Genomic DNA, 13270 nt, shown 5'->3' with positions numbered 1-13270 from the left:
ATCTGCTCCTTGGAAATTATACCATTTGTACAAACAATTTTACTCCAAAGTATACTTACCAAGGGAATGCATATTTAGTAGGGACTTAGCATCTTTCCAGCACTTGTCATGGTCTCTGTGAAGAACATAAAAGAAATGTAAGATACATTCCTCTCCCTCTAAGGACATTTTATCTTCGTAATTTTAGAAATCTAGAAATAATAACAGAGGTAGTTTAAAAACTAAAATATTTTATTTTCCTAATGAAACATTTTAAAATCTGAATATTAAGCAGAGGTACAATCCTGGACACTCTATTTTTTCATTTTCTTGGATAGAAATGACCATCTCTGTGTCTAGACATCACTTACCACCTTAGAATAACCAAAAAAAAAAAAAAAGTTTCCCTTCATTAGATTACTGCCTCACTAAATTTGCATTTAGAAAAGATAGTTTCATTGCCCACTGTGACAGCATTAATATTTATTAACTAAGACTATGTCCCACAGAAATACATGTCCATTTCCTAGAAATACATGTGTACCAAGGAATAGCAAAAAAATAGTCATAGGGCAACATTATCCATGGTAGGTGCGAACTGTAAACCCAGACGTCCAACACAACCGAGAACTGTAAACCCAGATGTCCAACACAGCCGAACGGATAAATAGTGGTATGTTTATACAACAGAATACTATGAAGCAATGAAAATGAACAGTGTAGCTACATTCAACAATGTGGATACCCAATGGAAGAAGCAAGACTAAAGAATATAGTGAGTATGGTTTCATTTACATAAAGTTGCCAAGTACGCCAAGCTGAACTATATGGATATTTCTGGTGCATGTGGGTGCACACTCAAGTGGTAAGACTATAAAGAAAAGCAAGGAAATGATTACCTAAAAAGTGAGGCTAGATCTTACTTAGGGAAGAGGGCACAAGTGTGGGGAGAGGGTTGTGTTTGAGATGAGATATACTAGGCTTCTGACATACTGGTCAAATTACTTTTATTTTTATTTTTTATTTTTTTAAACCATGGGTGGCAGTTACAAAAGGCGTTTCCTCTTACAATCATTTGTAAACTATATGTGTCACATTATCACTTTTTTATAAGTATGTTATAGTTCGCAGTAAAACACTTCTGAAAAACTCACAGGTTACTATGCTATATACTAAATACATACATACATGTGTGTATAATACACACACTAAACCCAAATGGCTTCAAGGAAGAAAAAGAAGTGTGATTCTATATTAGACTTCTTTTGTTCCCCTGCTCTTCTAATGAGCACATATTAAGAGTTCAAATATATTTTAAAAATGAAAGAGATAAGGGTTTAAAAGTACACCAAAATGTACTATTCTCATTTGAGAATTTGAGAGACTTAATGTGGCTTTTTGGCTGATGGTGAAATTGCACCTATATATTCTTAGTCTCTCCTTTGTCTGTTGTTACAACTTGTTGATATAACCATGCAGAAGCAATACTTGAGAAAAATGGGTATCTTCCTGTCCTTACAGCTGTGACACAGAAGCAGCTGTACTTTGATTTTGATCTTACACTTAATAGCCTGCCCCTAAGTTTTTCCTTCCACTAGCAATGTTGATTCTAATCTTAGAAAAAGTCAGCTTCTCAGGAAAAAAAAAAAAAACAATCCTGAACTAATGTCTGCCTATAAATTACCTGACTTGAGTTAAGCCTTAATCAACCTATTTTTCTCCATGCTCCTGACTCAGTTGGGTACTAGGTTTCTGTGTTACCCTTTCATCTGCTCTAGATTATACCTATAATAATGTCTAAATACTGGTAATACAATATCCTCAAAGCCTCTTCCAGCAATGATCCCAATACAAACCTTGGTAACGGACAATACCAAACTCTGATGTATCACACAGGAAAGAATCTGAGTTTACCAACTGCCCACCTCTACAGTCTAGAATAGATTTTCTAAAAGAAGCACAGAAAAATTTGTACAGCAACTTTATTCTCTCCTCTGTGATCATTATTATTCTATAGTTCCTGGGTAGGTCAAAATCAATTTTACATTTAAGAATACCTGAATCTGATCTGTGATCTTAGAAGTTAAATTTCATTGTTCAGAATCAATACCACCAACTAACGTTCTGGTGGAAAGAATGTAGAGGGCAATACAGTTCACTCTTGATCTTCCAAAGGTTTATCTATGGCACGGCTTACTTCAAGCAAACCTTGATCCAAAGCTTGGTAGAATAACCAACAATACTGCTTAAGTCACATGTGGTCGACATTCTGTCTATTTAATCTAACATCTAGAATCAAAGCCTTAAAGGCAAAATAATTAGCTGCCTCTTTTTATCCTGACAAAGATAAACTCTGAGTGAAAATGAGTATCTCTTTTTAGGCTGGTGCTTTATTTCATCCTGAGTTAATACTTCCTCTAATTGTTGTTGTTAAATAAGGTGACTAGGGATGAATTCTGCAAGGAGGAAGAACAATCTTATAATGAAGTTGCATTATTCTATCTAAGTAGTATCTACATTACAACTCATCCTCATCGCTTGGTTCAAAAATACTATGGGTCAAAGGATATTTCCCCAAATATAACCACATATTTTAAGAACATGATATAACAGAGTTATAGGCCATAACTAGTAATCCTGTTCCCCAATAGCACTGTTATAAACAGGGTGACACTGAATTCAAATTTCTCAAAATATCACTCACATTCAAATACAAACTCTAAGACGTATTTCACAATCAAAACTCATAGTGTTGGGATTAGTTACTCTTTGGCTTATGTACACCATGGCTGCCCTCACTTATAAATAATGAAAAAAAAAAAGACATACATTATATAATTTATTTTATGGAGCAAAGGCAAATGTGTTCTAGGACAAAACGTAAACTTCATATTTAAAAAAAGTATTTTAACAGAGGAGAGAGAAAAATAATGCCACTTCAAGGAATTAGATCATGGCCATATGTCTCTTTTCCCACTCAGCAATAGCCGGTGACTGAAGAGTGAGATAACCGAAGCAAGATTAGGATCTAGAACCTGCACATAATAGTATAGACAATTTGAACTGAACACTAGACCAGAAATTAAGTATAAACAGTTTATAAATCACATATGGTTTAAAATTAATTAAATACTTATTGCAAGAAGCTTGTTAATTTATTAAAGTCAAGATCACATTCAGATAATTTCAACCATCGAGCAGATTCAATTGCAATTTTATTTCCTTTAATTAATCTCTCTCAATACACATATAGGCATATAGCAAAATCATTATTTTATTGGGCTACACTATTAACTTTATAATTTTATAACTTATAAAGGCCAGGGTGGTGGTTCTTGGTATAAATGCTAGAATTCTGATAAGGGATGTCAACCATGTAAATTCAGCACCTATGAGTAGTTATTTAAAATCAAGCTTCCCTCAGCTTGTGGACAGCCAGTGATTGCTTATACAAATAAGTAATGTTCTGTGTATACACAGAAAATAAAACTTTAAATGCTTATCTTTGTGTCAAACTGTGTTTCTTTAAATAAGGCAAACAGACAATTCTCACTCAGTGCTTACCCTTTCTGAGTTAGTGTTTTAAAGTTGACTAACTCAAAGAAGGAATTCTAAAACAATCACCCAAAGCATGACAAAAATGTCACCCTGGTAGACCGGAGTTTTATAAAACTAACTGCATAAGAAGCTCTTAGTGTCTTAAAATGGAATAAAAAAAATCCAAGATGCAACATTTTTGCTATCAGGAAAAATTACAATACATAAATTTAACTTTAAAAATTTGCAATCAACTATTTTATATCCACCTGTGGTCTTTGATTAGTTAAAAAGTGCCTTTCAGTGATTAAATTCCCTCTCATTCAGTGCCCCTGCTTGGGCTCAAAGTTGACAAAATTGATGGAGAAGCTGGAGAGCTGTGCTACCTTGCAATCGTGAAATAACAGTTCTTTAGATCAGTGGTTCCCAAGCTGACCTACACATTGGAATCATCTGAAGAATAAAAAGTTTCCTGATACCTGTGTCCCATCCCAGAAAGTATGATTTAATTGGTCTGGAGTGTGGCCTGGGCTTTGGAATTTTAGAGCTAACTCCAGGTGTTTCTGATGTGCAGACAAATTTAGAAACAACTATTCTATATTCTTTCTTTTATATTTTTATCTTAATTTCTTTTCTTTTTTTAACAATTTAGGTTCATGTCCATTTTAGCATACTTCCTATATCAGTCTCATGCCATTTTGGGAAATCTATAAAAGCATGACTTGTTCTGTAAATCCATGGACCCAAAAGCAAAAGTACAGCATAATTGAATTATTTATCATTGTCAAAAGGAGAATAAAAGTAGAAAGAATAAAGGCATGAATAAGCTGAATTTCATTAAATGTTTCTTCATGACCAGAATTACTAGTGCATGGGTGATTTTTCAAATCCAAGCCTTAGAAACTTTATTGTTTGCCATACTAAAATTAGAGAACAGTTGGAAAATTAGAGAACACTGCCTATAATAATCTCGGTTTAAGCAGTCACCTGGATTTGTATGACCTGTTCCAGTTTTCCACTTTATCAGATGAGCAGGGGCAGCTGCTGGAATAATGCATAAGGAACTGGGTCTTACACATTAGGAGAGCTGCGGAGATACTAAGTTCATTAATGTTCTTGTTGGCAAGAATCAAAATGACTTAGAGGCAGCCAAGTTGAATTACAGGTTTGATTTACTTAAGAGATAAATGTTATGCGACATCAGCTTTTTTTTTTTTTTTGTACATCAGCCTCAAGGCAGTCTTGATGACAAACAGAGTGCAATGCTTCCTTTCATAGTACGATTCAGTTGTATTTCCCTGTAGCTTCTCTGCCTCCTTTGGGGCTATTTGATCTGTCCAGACTAGAGAAGAAAGAAAATAGTTTCAAAGGTTCAAAAGTGTCAGTTTATCAATAGCAAATAAAAGGAATACTAGATATCTTGCTCCTTACAATAAAAAAAGCACCCACAACAGATGAGTAGATTGAAACTGGAAAGCATATATCATAGTGTCAGGGAGTCACAATAAGAACATGAAACTTTGCTCTGATACATGCTTTAAATGGGTTGAAGTCTTGAGCTGAGTGTATTGTCCCTTTGAAATTAAAACAATGACCGGTTCATAATGAGGATATGTGGATGTCATCATCTGAACCCTTCCCACCTCATGACACAATGGAATCTGATGCAGTTCAAAATTCTACTAATAGCTGGGCAAACTAAGGCATTACTCATCTAAGTGGGAAATGGGGTAAAGGTGTCTAAGGAGAAGTATGTGATGTGAGTGAACTGTAGCCAGTGTACAAAAAGAAATAGTGACAAGCAGCCGGTGTGTTTCAATTTTAAAGGTTTCTTTGGTTTAGTGAAATAGAATGCTTTCTAAAAGCCAGTAGAGCAAATTCTCAAGATCTTCCTGGTCTTATTGAAAGCTGATTGCAAATCACTAAAACATATGAAGACAAAACAGAAGCTATGTTCTCGATTATTTCCAAATACACAGAATCATCCACAAAGATGTGCTCTTTTGGCAAGTGACACGGCAATTTGTTTTTTTGTTTCTAGTGCCAACTGCAACCAATTGTTTTTTCTGAGGCTTTAAACCTAGGTCTGAAACTGAACTGTTCATTTCCCTCTGTCTTCTACTGTTGCTGTCCCCATATTTGCTGCTGAAGTTACAGCCTAACGAGCACACAATCGCCAAGCCAGGATTGGGGAGTCATCACGGGTTCCTCCTCCTTTTGCATTTCAGCGCCCATTTCCAAGTCCTAGCCCTTATATGTCCTCGACGGCAAACAAATCCTCTCGCTCCTTTTCATTCCTTAAACCGTCACTGCAGGTCATGTCCTCATCCTAACTGGTCTCTGTATCCTCATTTCATGTTCTCTCAACACTCGCCCTACCCTTCCGGAGTTTATTCCTTCCCTATTACTCAAATATGAACATACCATTTCCCTGCCTATTCTCTAACACTTTGTTATTCCTTTGCCTGCAATGTTTATCCCCTCATATTCTGACTAGCTTTTACTTTTAGCTTTAGACTTGGCCTAACATTTTCTCTGTCAAACTTTTTCTGACTTTATCAGGCTGAGTTAGGTGTTTTCTCTTCTGTGCTTCTTTTATCATCTTGTGCATAACTCTACTGGAGCATTTGCCACATTGTTATCAGTTTGTTTACATGTTTGTCTTCTTGCTGATCTGTGAATAAAGGTTAAGCTCTCTATCTCATTCTGTGTTATAGCTCCTACACCTGCCACTCGGAAGAGGCTTAACACATTTATTTATGTTAAATCAGTAATTCTTCCTTCATCTTCTCACTATAATTACTTGGAGAACTTTTAAAACATACTGAGGCCTAGACCCATTCAAAAAGAATTTCTGGGGGCGAAGCCCAGGCACTTGTATTTCTTTAAAACTCCCTGTCGATTTGAAAATTTTTAGTGGGTGAAAACCAACCACTATGCTAAATTATTTATAAAAAAAAAAAAAAAAAAGAGTGAGAGAGAAAAGAAGTTTGAAGGTCTTTTGTGATTTTTTTTTTTTTTTCAGACAGGACACTGTATTAGTTATGGATTGCTAAGTAACAAATTACCCCTTAAAACAACCAATAGTTATTATCTGTTTCTCCTGGTCAGGAATTTGGGTACCAGCAGGGCTCGGGGTTTCTCACAAGCCTGCATTCAGGGTGTCAGCAGCGGCTGCCATCATCTCAAGGTTTGACAGGGAAGAAGAGCTTGCCGGCAAGCTCACTCACGCGGTTATGGAGGATTCAGTTCTTCATTGACTGTTGGCCAGAAGCCCTCTTCAGTTCCCCTGCCTGTCCATAGGGCAGCTCACAGCATGGCAATTGGCTTTCATTAAAGTGAGCACGAGAGGGTGAACAAGATGGAAACCAGACTCTTTCTGTAACCTAATTTTGGAAGTGACATCCCATCACTTTTGCTATGTTCTGTTCATCAAAAACATGTTATTAGGTCTAGCTCAAACTCAACGGGAGGAAATAATACAAGGGCATGGATCCAGGAAGTGGGTATCATTAGGAGTCATCTTAGAAGCTGCCTATCACAGACACTTAATGATACTTGGCTAAAAAATTAAGCTACCTTAAAGGAATCCCAATGAGACTGTCTTAGCATTAGGAGTATGCTTTGGTTTCTTTGTAAAACTGATTCAACCTGCTTTGACAGAGATGAACTAAAACTAAACTGACAGGTGTACTTTCTATTAATAATTTAAATTTTTTGTTTCATTAGTTGTTTCATCTAACTATAAACGCATTCATTTAAGGCCATTTGGACAAGATAATATCGAGGCAGATCAGATTGCCTAACTCTAGCCTTCACATGGCCTTATGAATTAGGTCAGTGTGCTTTTCAAAGATTAAAAGTGCTCCTCTTTCTTCACTCAAACACTTTCCAAGTTATATAAGTTCACAGAAAACAGATCACTTTAAGGATTTAACATTAAATTTGTTTCTAGTGAAGGGCAGGTAACAGGAAATCTAAAGGTACAATACCAAGAAAAATAGGCAAGTTAATGTACTGACTTTATGCTGGTGAGAGTAAACAATTTTAGGTTTACCTCTCATTTTGGAGGGTGAAGCCAGTGTTTTGGACAACATTGAATACTGATCATAGCAACTAAAATTTAAACCTTCCCCAAAGATTCTATGGATATAAAAAATTCATTATCTTTGGACATCTTACCATTTAATGCTAGGAGGGCAAGTTGAAAGTGCTTAACAATATTTACCAAAACTACACAAAGTACTAAAAGCAAAAAGAAGTCCTTGTTAAGGCACAAATGACTTGCATCCTTGAACCTGATGTCAACAGCACATTTCATAAAATCTTGAACTTTTAATTTATATTCTAACTATAAAATGCTCTCGCCCAAATCAATGTTTTTGCTGCAGAAAGAGCTAGCCTTCCAGATTGAGTACTGCCTTTGATAGCATGTTTTTCCTTGGATCATTTTCTAACTATTTGTTCAAAAATATTTGTAGCTCGTAAAGCCCGATGTGATTTTTAAAATGATATGATTGTAATACAAGGTTATAAAAGATGTAACTGAGAAATCGTGCTGTAAGTACTTTAAGCATGGGCGGAAATGACTTATGAACAATCTATTGTAGTTTGCTTTTAAAATGATTAAACAGCACCTTTGGGGGGAAATCTGCCCTTTCCTTCAGCTGAGGTAGCAATTCTTATTATATGCACTAAGACCTGAAAGATAAAGTCATGATCAGTTATTATTACCCAACATAAACAATTCTATGTCAACCACTATGAGTCACAGCAAACACGAGGATTGAAGCTAATGACCTGGACTGTTGAAGCTCTATAGCCCTTTAAACATTAATTCCCTGAAACACCCAGTTTTCGTAGTCTAGACACGCTTGTTTGAGGCTTAAGTTTTAATTTATTAACTTTACTTAAAAGATGGCTCAGATGGCTGCCAAACTGAGGAACAGGTTGAAAACAGACATGTCACCTAAAAATCTGGTAAGTTTTCCTTTCACAGTAACATGACTTAGCAATTCTACAACTATCTTTCCTGTATCTAGCTTAAACAAATGAGTAGACATATTGAGAATAATGGCAGCCAGGTTTCTTTCTGTTGAGTTACCGAGATGGAAAAGGGCCAGCTAGAAAGTAGTGATAGACTAGAATAGGAGGTATCAGTATAAACCCATGATTTTTAACAGACATAGAAGTAAATACAGATATTTGCCTATGCATCTGCCTGCTGAGAGAGACTACAAGCAATGACACATCAGTAGCAATGAGCAAACTTAGCGATCAGAATTTGGTTTGTGAATACCATTCTCCATGAAAAGAAAGCAGAGTTCCTTGAAAAAATGACTGATTTCAGGGTTGGGGCAGGGGAAGTACAAGATGAACTTGGAACATGTACTAAAAAGAAAGGGCTCAAAGAATGAAGAGAACATGACAGCAGGGCTCCTGACACAAACAGGACACATTCTGGGGCTCCCATTGGTTAGATCTGGGACAACTAAAATATATAAATAAATAATGATAATAATGGATTTTAATAGGTTAACTAAGAAACTATAAGTCCATCTATTATAAATAAATGAATGGGGGAGAAATGAAAACATTTCCTTTTATTAGAACGTCAACTGGAAAACATAGATGGAATGATGAGTTAGAAAAACCGGCCCTTCACTTGGATAGGGGTTGGGAGGAGGGGTAGGTTTTGGTGTCCTTCAGTCGAGCATTCAGTCTCTATGGGCCCAGTTACATCTCAAGAACTGCTTCTCAATGGGCATACAATTATCTGCTGTAGATGGCATGGCCTTGCTGTAGAACTCCAGGGGCCTGTGTTGTGATTCTCCCACTAGACTTGCCATAAATTACACACTATCTTTTCCCACCATGGACACCACTATGGTCTGCTAGATCATATGATCCAAGTGTCAATCAGGGATTCTTGCCCTGAAGTCTGGAACTGCTGCAGATCCCTTTCCTGCTCTGGGCTCTATTTAAAACTGGCAGCCTTTTATGTCATTTATTATGCGAGAGCACTATTCCTAGTTGTGGAATGTGTGGCCTTCAGAAGGGAACAAGGCCTGCAAAGTGCTTTACTTCTTTCTTTGTGGTAGGGGCTGCAGGTGGCAGCAACCTGTCTTTCATGTTAGAGGGGTTGTCCTGGCATTCCTCTGACCACTAGACCTCTAGAAACACTGAAACTTTATGAATCTATACAATGACATATCATGTATCTGAGGCCTTATTAATCTGTTATGGCAATGAGTCCAGCACACAACAGCAGCTGTGAACAGGGTTATTACTTGGTTTAGTCAGCAGCAGTCTATGGTCATACCCCAGGATCTATACAGTTTCTTTAGAGGCTAGACTAGTAAATTAAAGAGATTGGATTGGGACCGGCACCCTTGTATCCTTTAGGTCCTAAATGGCAGCACTAATCTCCATTATTCCCCCAGGATACAATGTTGTACCTGATTTATCATCTTGGCAGGCATTGGGGGGCAGTTTCAGAGGGTTCCATTTGGCAATCCCCAATATGACAACTACTCCATAGACCAGGGACCTAACGTGGCAGTTACTCCAACTGCCACGTGTATAAATTCCAATTATGCACTTGGGGACTAGGAAATGACCACTGAGTGGGTCCAGGGACCCAGTGGGCCCACTGCAAGACTAACTTTAGCCAGAACACCTGGTCTGGTAGCTCCCACTCTAACAGGAAGGCCGTGATGCTATTTTAGAATTTCCAGATATCAACATGAACTCAGATTCTGTGACCAATAGTCCTCGAAACACCTGATTTCCTCCCTTTCCCCAGTGTACAGTCACTAGCACAGATAGCCATGGAGCCCTGAAAACTGTCTTAGGTCTGGGACCCAAGCATTGGATCATGACTTTTTATTGCAGTGACTACCCAGCACCCTGGTGGACTGCCCATCTTGTCCCAGGGAGACTATGCTCTATTAGCTGTCTCCACAACTCCTTGTGGGTCAAGCTCCTGTGGCTGCAAGAATGACCTTCCCAGTCATTATGGTAATTGTGGCCTTCCAGCTTCTGGCAGTTCAGCAGCACCACCTGGCCTCTGTTACTTCCAGGCTCTCTTATTTTCATGGATGTTAATAAGCCAACTCTGTGGCCCTACTTCTACCTCCATCCCTAGCCTGCAGAGAAGAGACACCACCAAAGTTCTTAGTGATGCTGCTACTGCTCTCACCAGTGCTTTCCTGAGGGCCTTGGGTGAATGGTAGATCCTCTGGGCCCTCTCATGGAGCATAATCCTTTTGGGTCCTCTGGCCTTATTTAATATATCCATTCCAGCATGTCCACTTCCCTCAGCCTCTTTCTTCCTTCCTCTACCACCTGCCAGAGCAACCCAGACATTTTTCACTTTGCTGAGAATTGGCTGTGCCCTCCACAATGCCCGTTTCTAAAAGTCATCACATTAGTGAGTTTCCCCCCACCACTGTGGTCTGCCTTAGTCAGTTTTGGCTGGTAGAACAGAATACCACAGACCGAGTGGCTTAAACAACAAACATTTATTTCTCACAGTTCTGGAAGGCTGGTAAGTCCAAGATCAAGGTGCTGGCAGATTTGATGCCTGGTGAGAGCCTGCTTCCTGGTTCATAGACAGCTGTCTTTTTGCTGTGCTTTGCATGGTAGAAGGGACAAAGGAGCTCTCTAGGGCTTCTTTTATGAGGGACTAATCCCACCATTCATTAAGGGCTCCGCTCTCATGACCTAATGGTCCTACTTCCAAATACCATCACATTGGGAATTAGGTTTGAACATATGAATTTGGGGGAGACAGAAACATTCAGTCTATAGCAGGATTCTTGCTAGAGTGTTATATACTCCATACCTGAGAAAATACCAAGTCAATGAATTCTTATTCATCCAATCCGACTTCTGACCCCTCTGAACAAACATCTTTAAAATCCAATCCCAAGAGTCCTCCTCTGGTTCCTGTCAGAACATGCCAGTTAAACTTGCAAATTCTTAGGAGAACAGTCTCCTTCGCTGGGATTTAACCCAGTTATTGGCTCTGTTATTGGTTAGTTATTGGCTTGGTAGCCAGAAAGAAGGTGGGGCAGCATAGGGAAGGTGTGTGCTATTGCCTTGTGGGCAAGAGGCTTCTGTAGCAACTTCCAGCACAGTAAACAAAGCTACTTTGCACTGGAAAAAGGCTACCTCTGCAAGCCTTAAGGGTCTAGAGAGAGTAGCAGGGACATCCATTCAGATGACCTTATCCCATGTTTAGGATCCTAGGTTTCCCCACCTTCACAGTAACAGACCTGCCTTGGCTAAACGTTCAATGCTCAAATATCACTGGAGCTCTGGGACTCCAACGATTGGCGAGCTTTTCAGTCTGCGGTTCAACTGAGTCTGTCCTTCCACTGTAAGCGATAAACATGTCTTTATAAGTTACCACAGAGGCTCTCCAGCTTTCACACTGAGCTAGTAACTGCTTATTAGCAGCCATTTCTCATTTTTCTACTGTAGTGCTTTAATACAACTTAGCAGTTATCAGCCGACTCTGTTGTCTTTGTAGGTACTATTCCTCACATTTTTAAAATACCTCTATCATCACGCCTACCACAGCGCCCTTCCACTGGGACATTGTCCCAGGTCAACACTGGTGAAATCTTTATAAGTTAACCTGTAACCTTAAGCCAGGGGTGATGAGTGCCCCTCCTACCAACCAGCCCCACCTACCAACCAGGGTGGGATCTTCATGTCCAGTAATGGATGAGCCTGTCCCAAATTCCAATTTTACTATCCCAGAAGCCAAGATGGGATTAAACGTGTAAGATTTTTATTAAGGGAAATATCTGTGAGAGAAAATGGGAAGGGAAGTGGACAAGACTAAGTGGATTGTCACCCCATGATGGAACTCTGATCCCTAACTGAGAGAGAGGGAAGGAAGGTTGGGTGGAAGTGTCCTAGACTACCACATATTCTAAGACAGGCTTGGCAAGGCAACTGGGGGGAGTCCTTGAGCCCCAGTTGGCCACCAGGAGTCTTAGTAGTTCTGTCATGCTCAGTCATTGAGCTGTGAAAGCAGCAAGATCTCGGCACAAATGTAGTGATGAATTCCAACACAGCAGCTGGGCCTTTCCTCAATCAAGTTCCTTGCGGTGCAGGTCTGTGAGGTAATGCACCTCATAGCCACCTCCTTATCTAGCAGAGCTGGAATTCAAACCAGGTACTTTGGTTCCAGAGACTACGCTACAACCACTGCACTAAGACATGTCTTAGAGCTGCAGAGGTCTGAAATAAATGGTCTTCTATCATGTCAAAGATTTATATGGCAGGTTGGGCCAGAGAATCATTAGTCTCCTCTAAGGAGTTTGTACTTCATTCTATAGACAATAAAGTGGGAGAGGAGCACATCAGATTAATGTACATGAATATATTCCATATGCACTGCATACACACGTGAATGATTTATAGACTCATATGTAACTTTAGTTTCCTGTAGTTTAAAAGTGTTTAGCAGATTTGATAACAGCTGCAAGAAACAGTGATTCCAGGACTGCATATACGGCAAGATGTATCACTCTGCATATATGGTAAGATGGTCAGAAGGTGCTGTCAAAGCATTCGTACCTTTTAGAATATAAAAATTTGAAAAGAAATGGACTTAGACAAGTTCATTTTCCATCATTCTTTATAAAATCTTACTATGGTACAAGGCAACCGAAATGTATTTAATTTTTACTATTTTACTACTAGTATTGAAAATCATCTACTATTTTTGCAGAGGCAC

General features: G+C 38.7%; 1 long non-coding RNA gene across 2 annotated transcripts in view; it reads right to left on the bottom strand.

Annotated features, from left to right (window-relative positions):
* Positions 1–13270, bottom strand: part of LOC107196662 — an 81267-nt gene that overhangs the window by 60650 nt on the left and 7347 nt on the right. For both annotated transcript variants that reach the window (XR_003043673.1, XR_001518090.2), the window contains exon 2: positions 60–115. This is a non-coding gene — a long non-coding RNA (uncharacterized LOC107196662). The remainder of the gene's footprint in view (positions 1–59; positions 116–13270) is intronic.

The sequence above is a fragment of the Pteropus alecto genome, unplaced genomic scaffold, assembly GCF_000325575.1.
Source record: "Pteropus alecto unplaced genomic scaffold, ASM32557v1 scaffold70, whole genome shotgun sequence".
Taxonomy (NCBI): domain Eukaryota; kingdom Metazoa; phylum Chordata; class Mammalia; order Chiroptera; family Pteropodidae; genus Pteropus; species Pteropus alecto.
The sequence above is the reverse complement of the archived record's forward strand: the minus strand, read 5'-3'. Positions and strand labels throughout refer to the sequence as shown.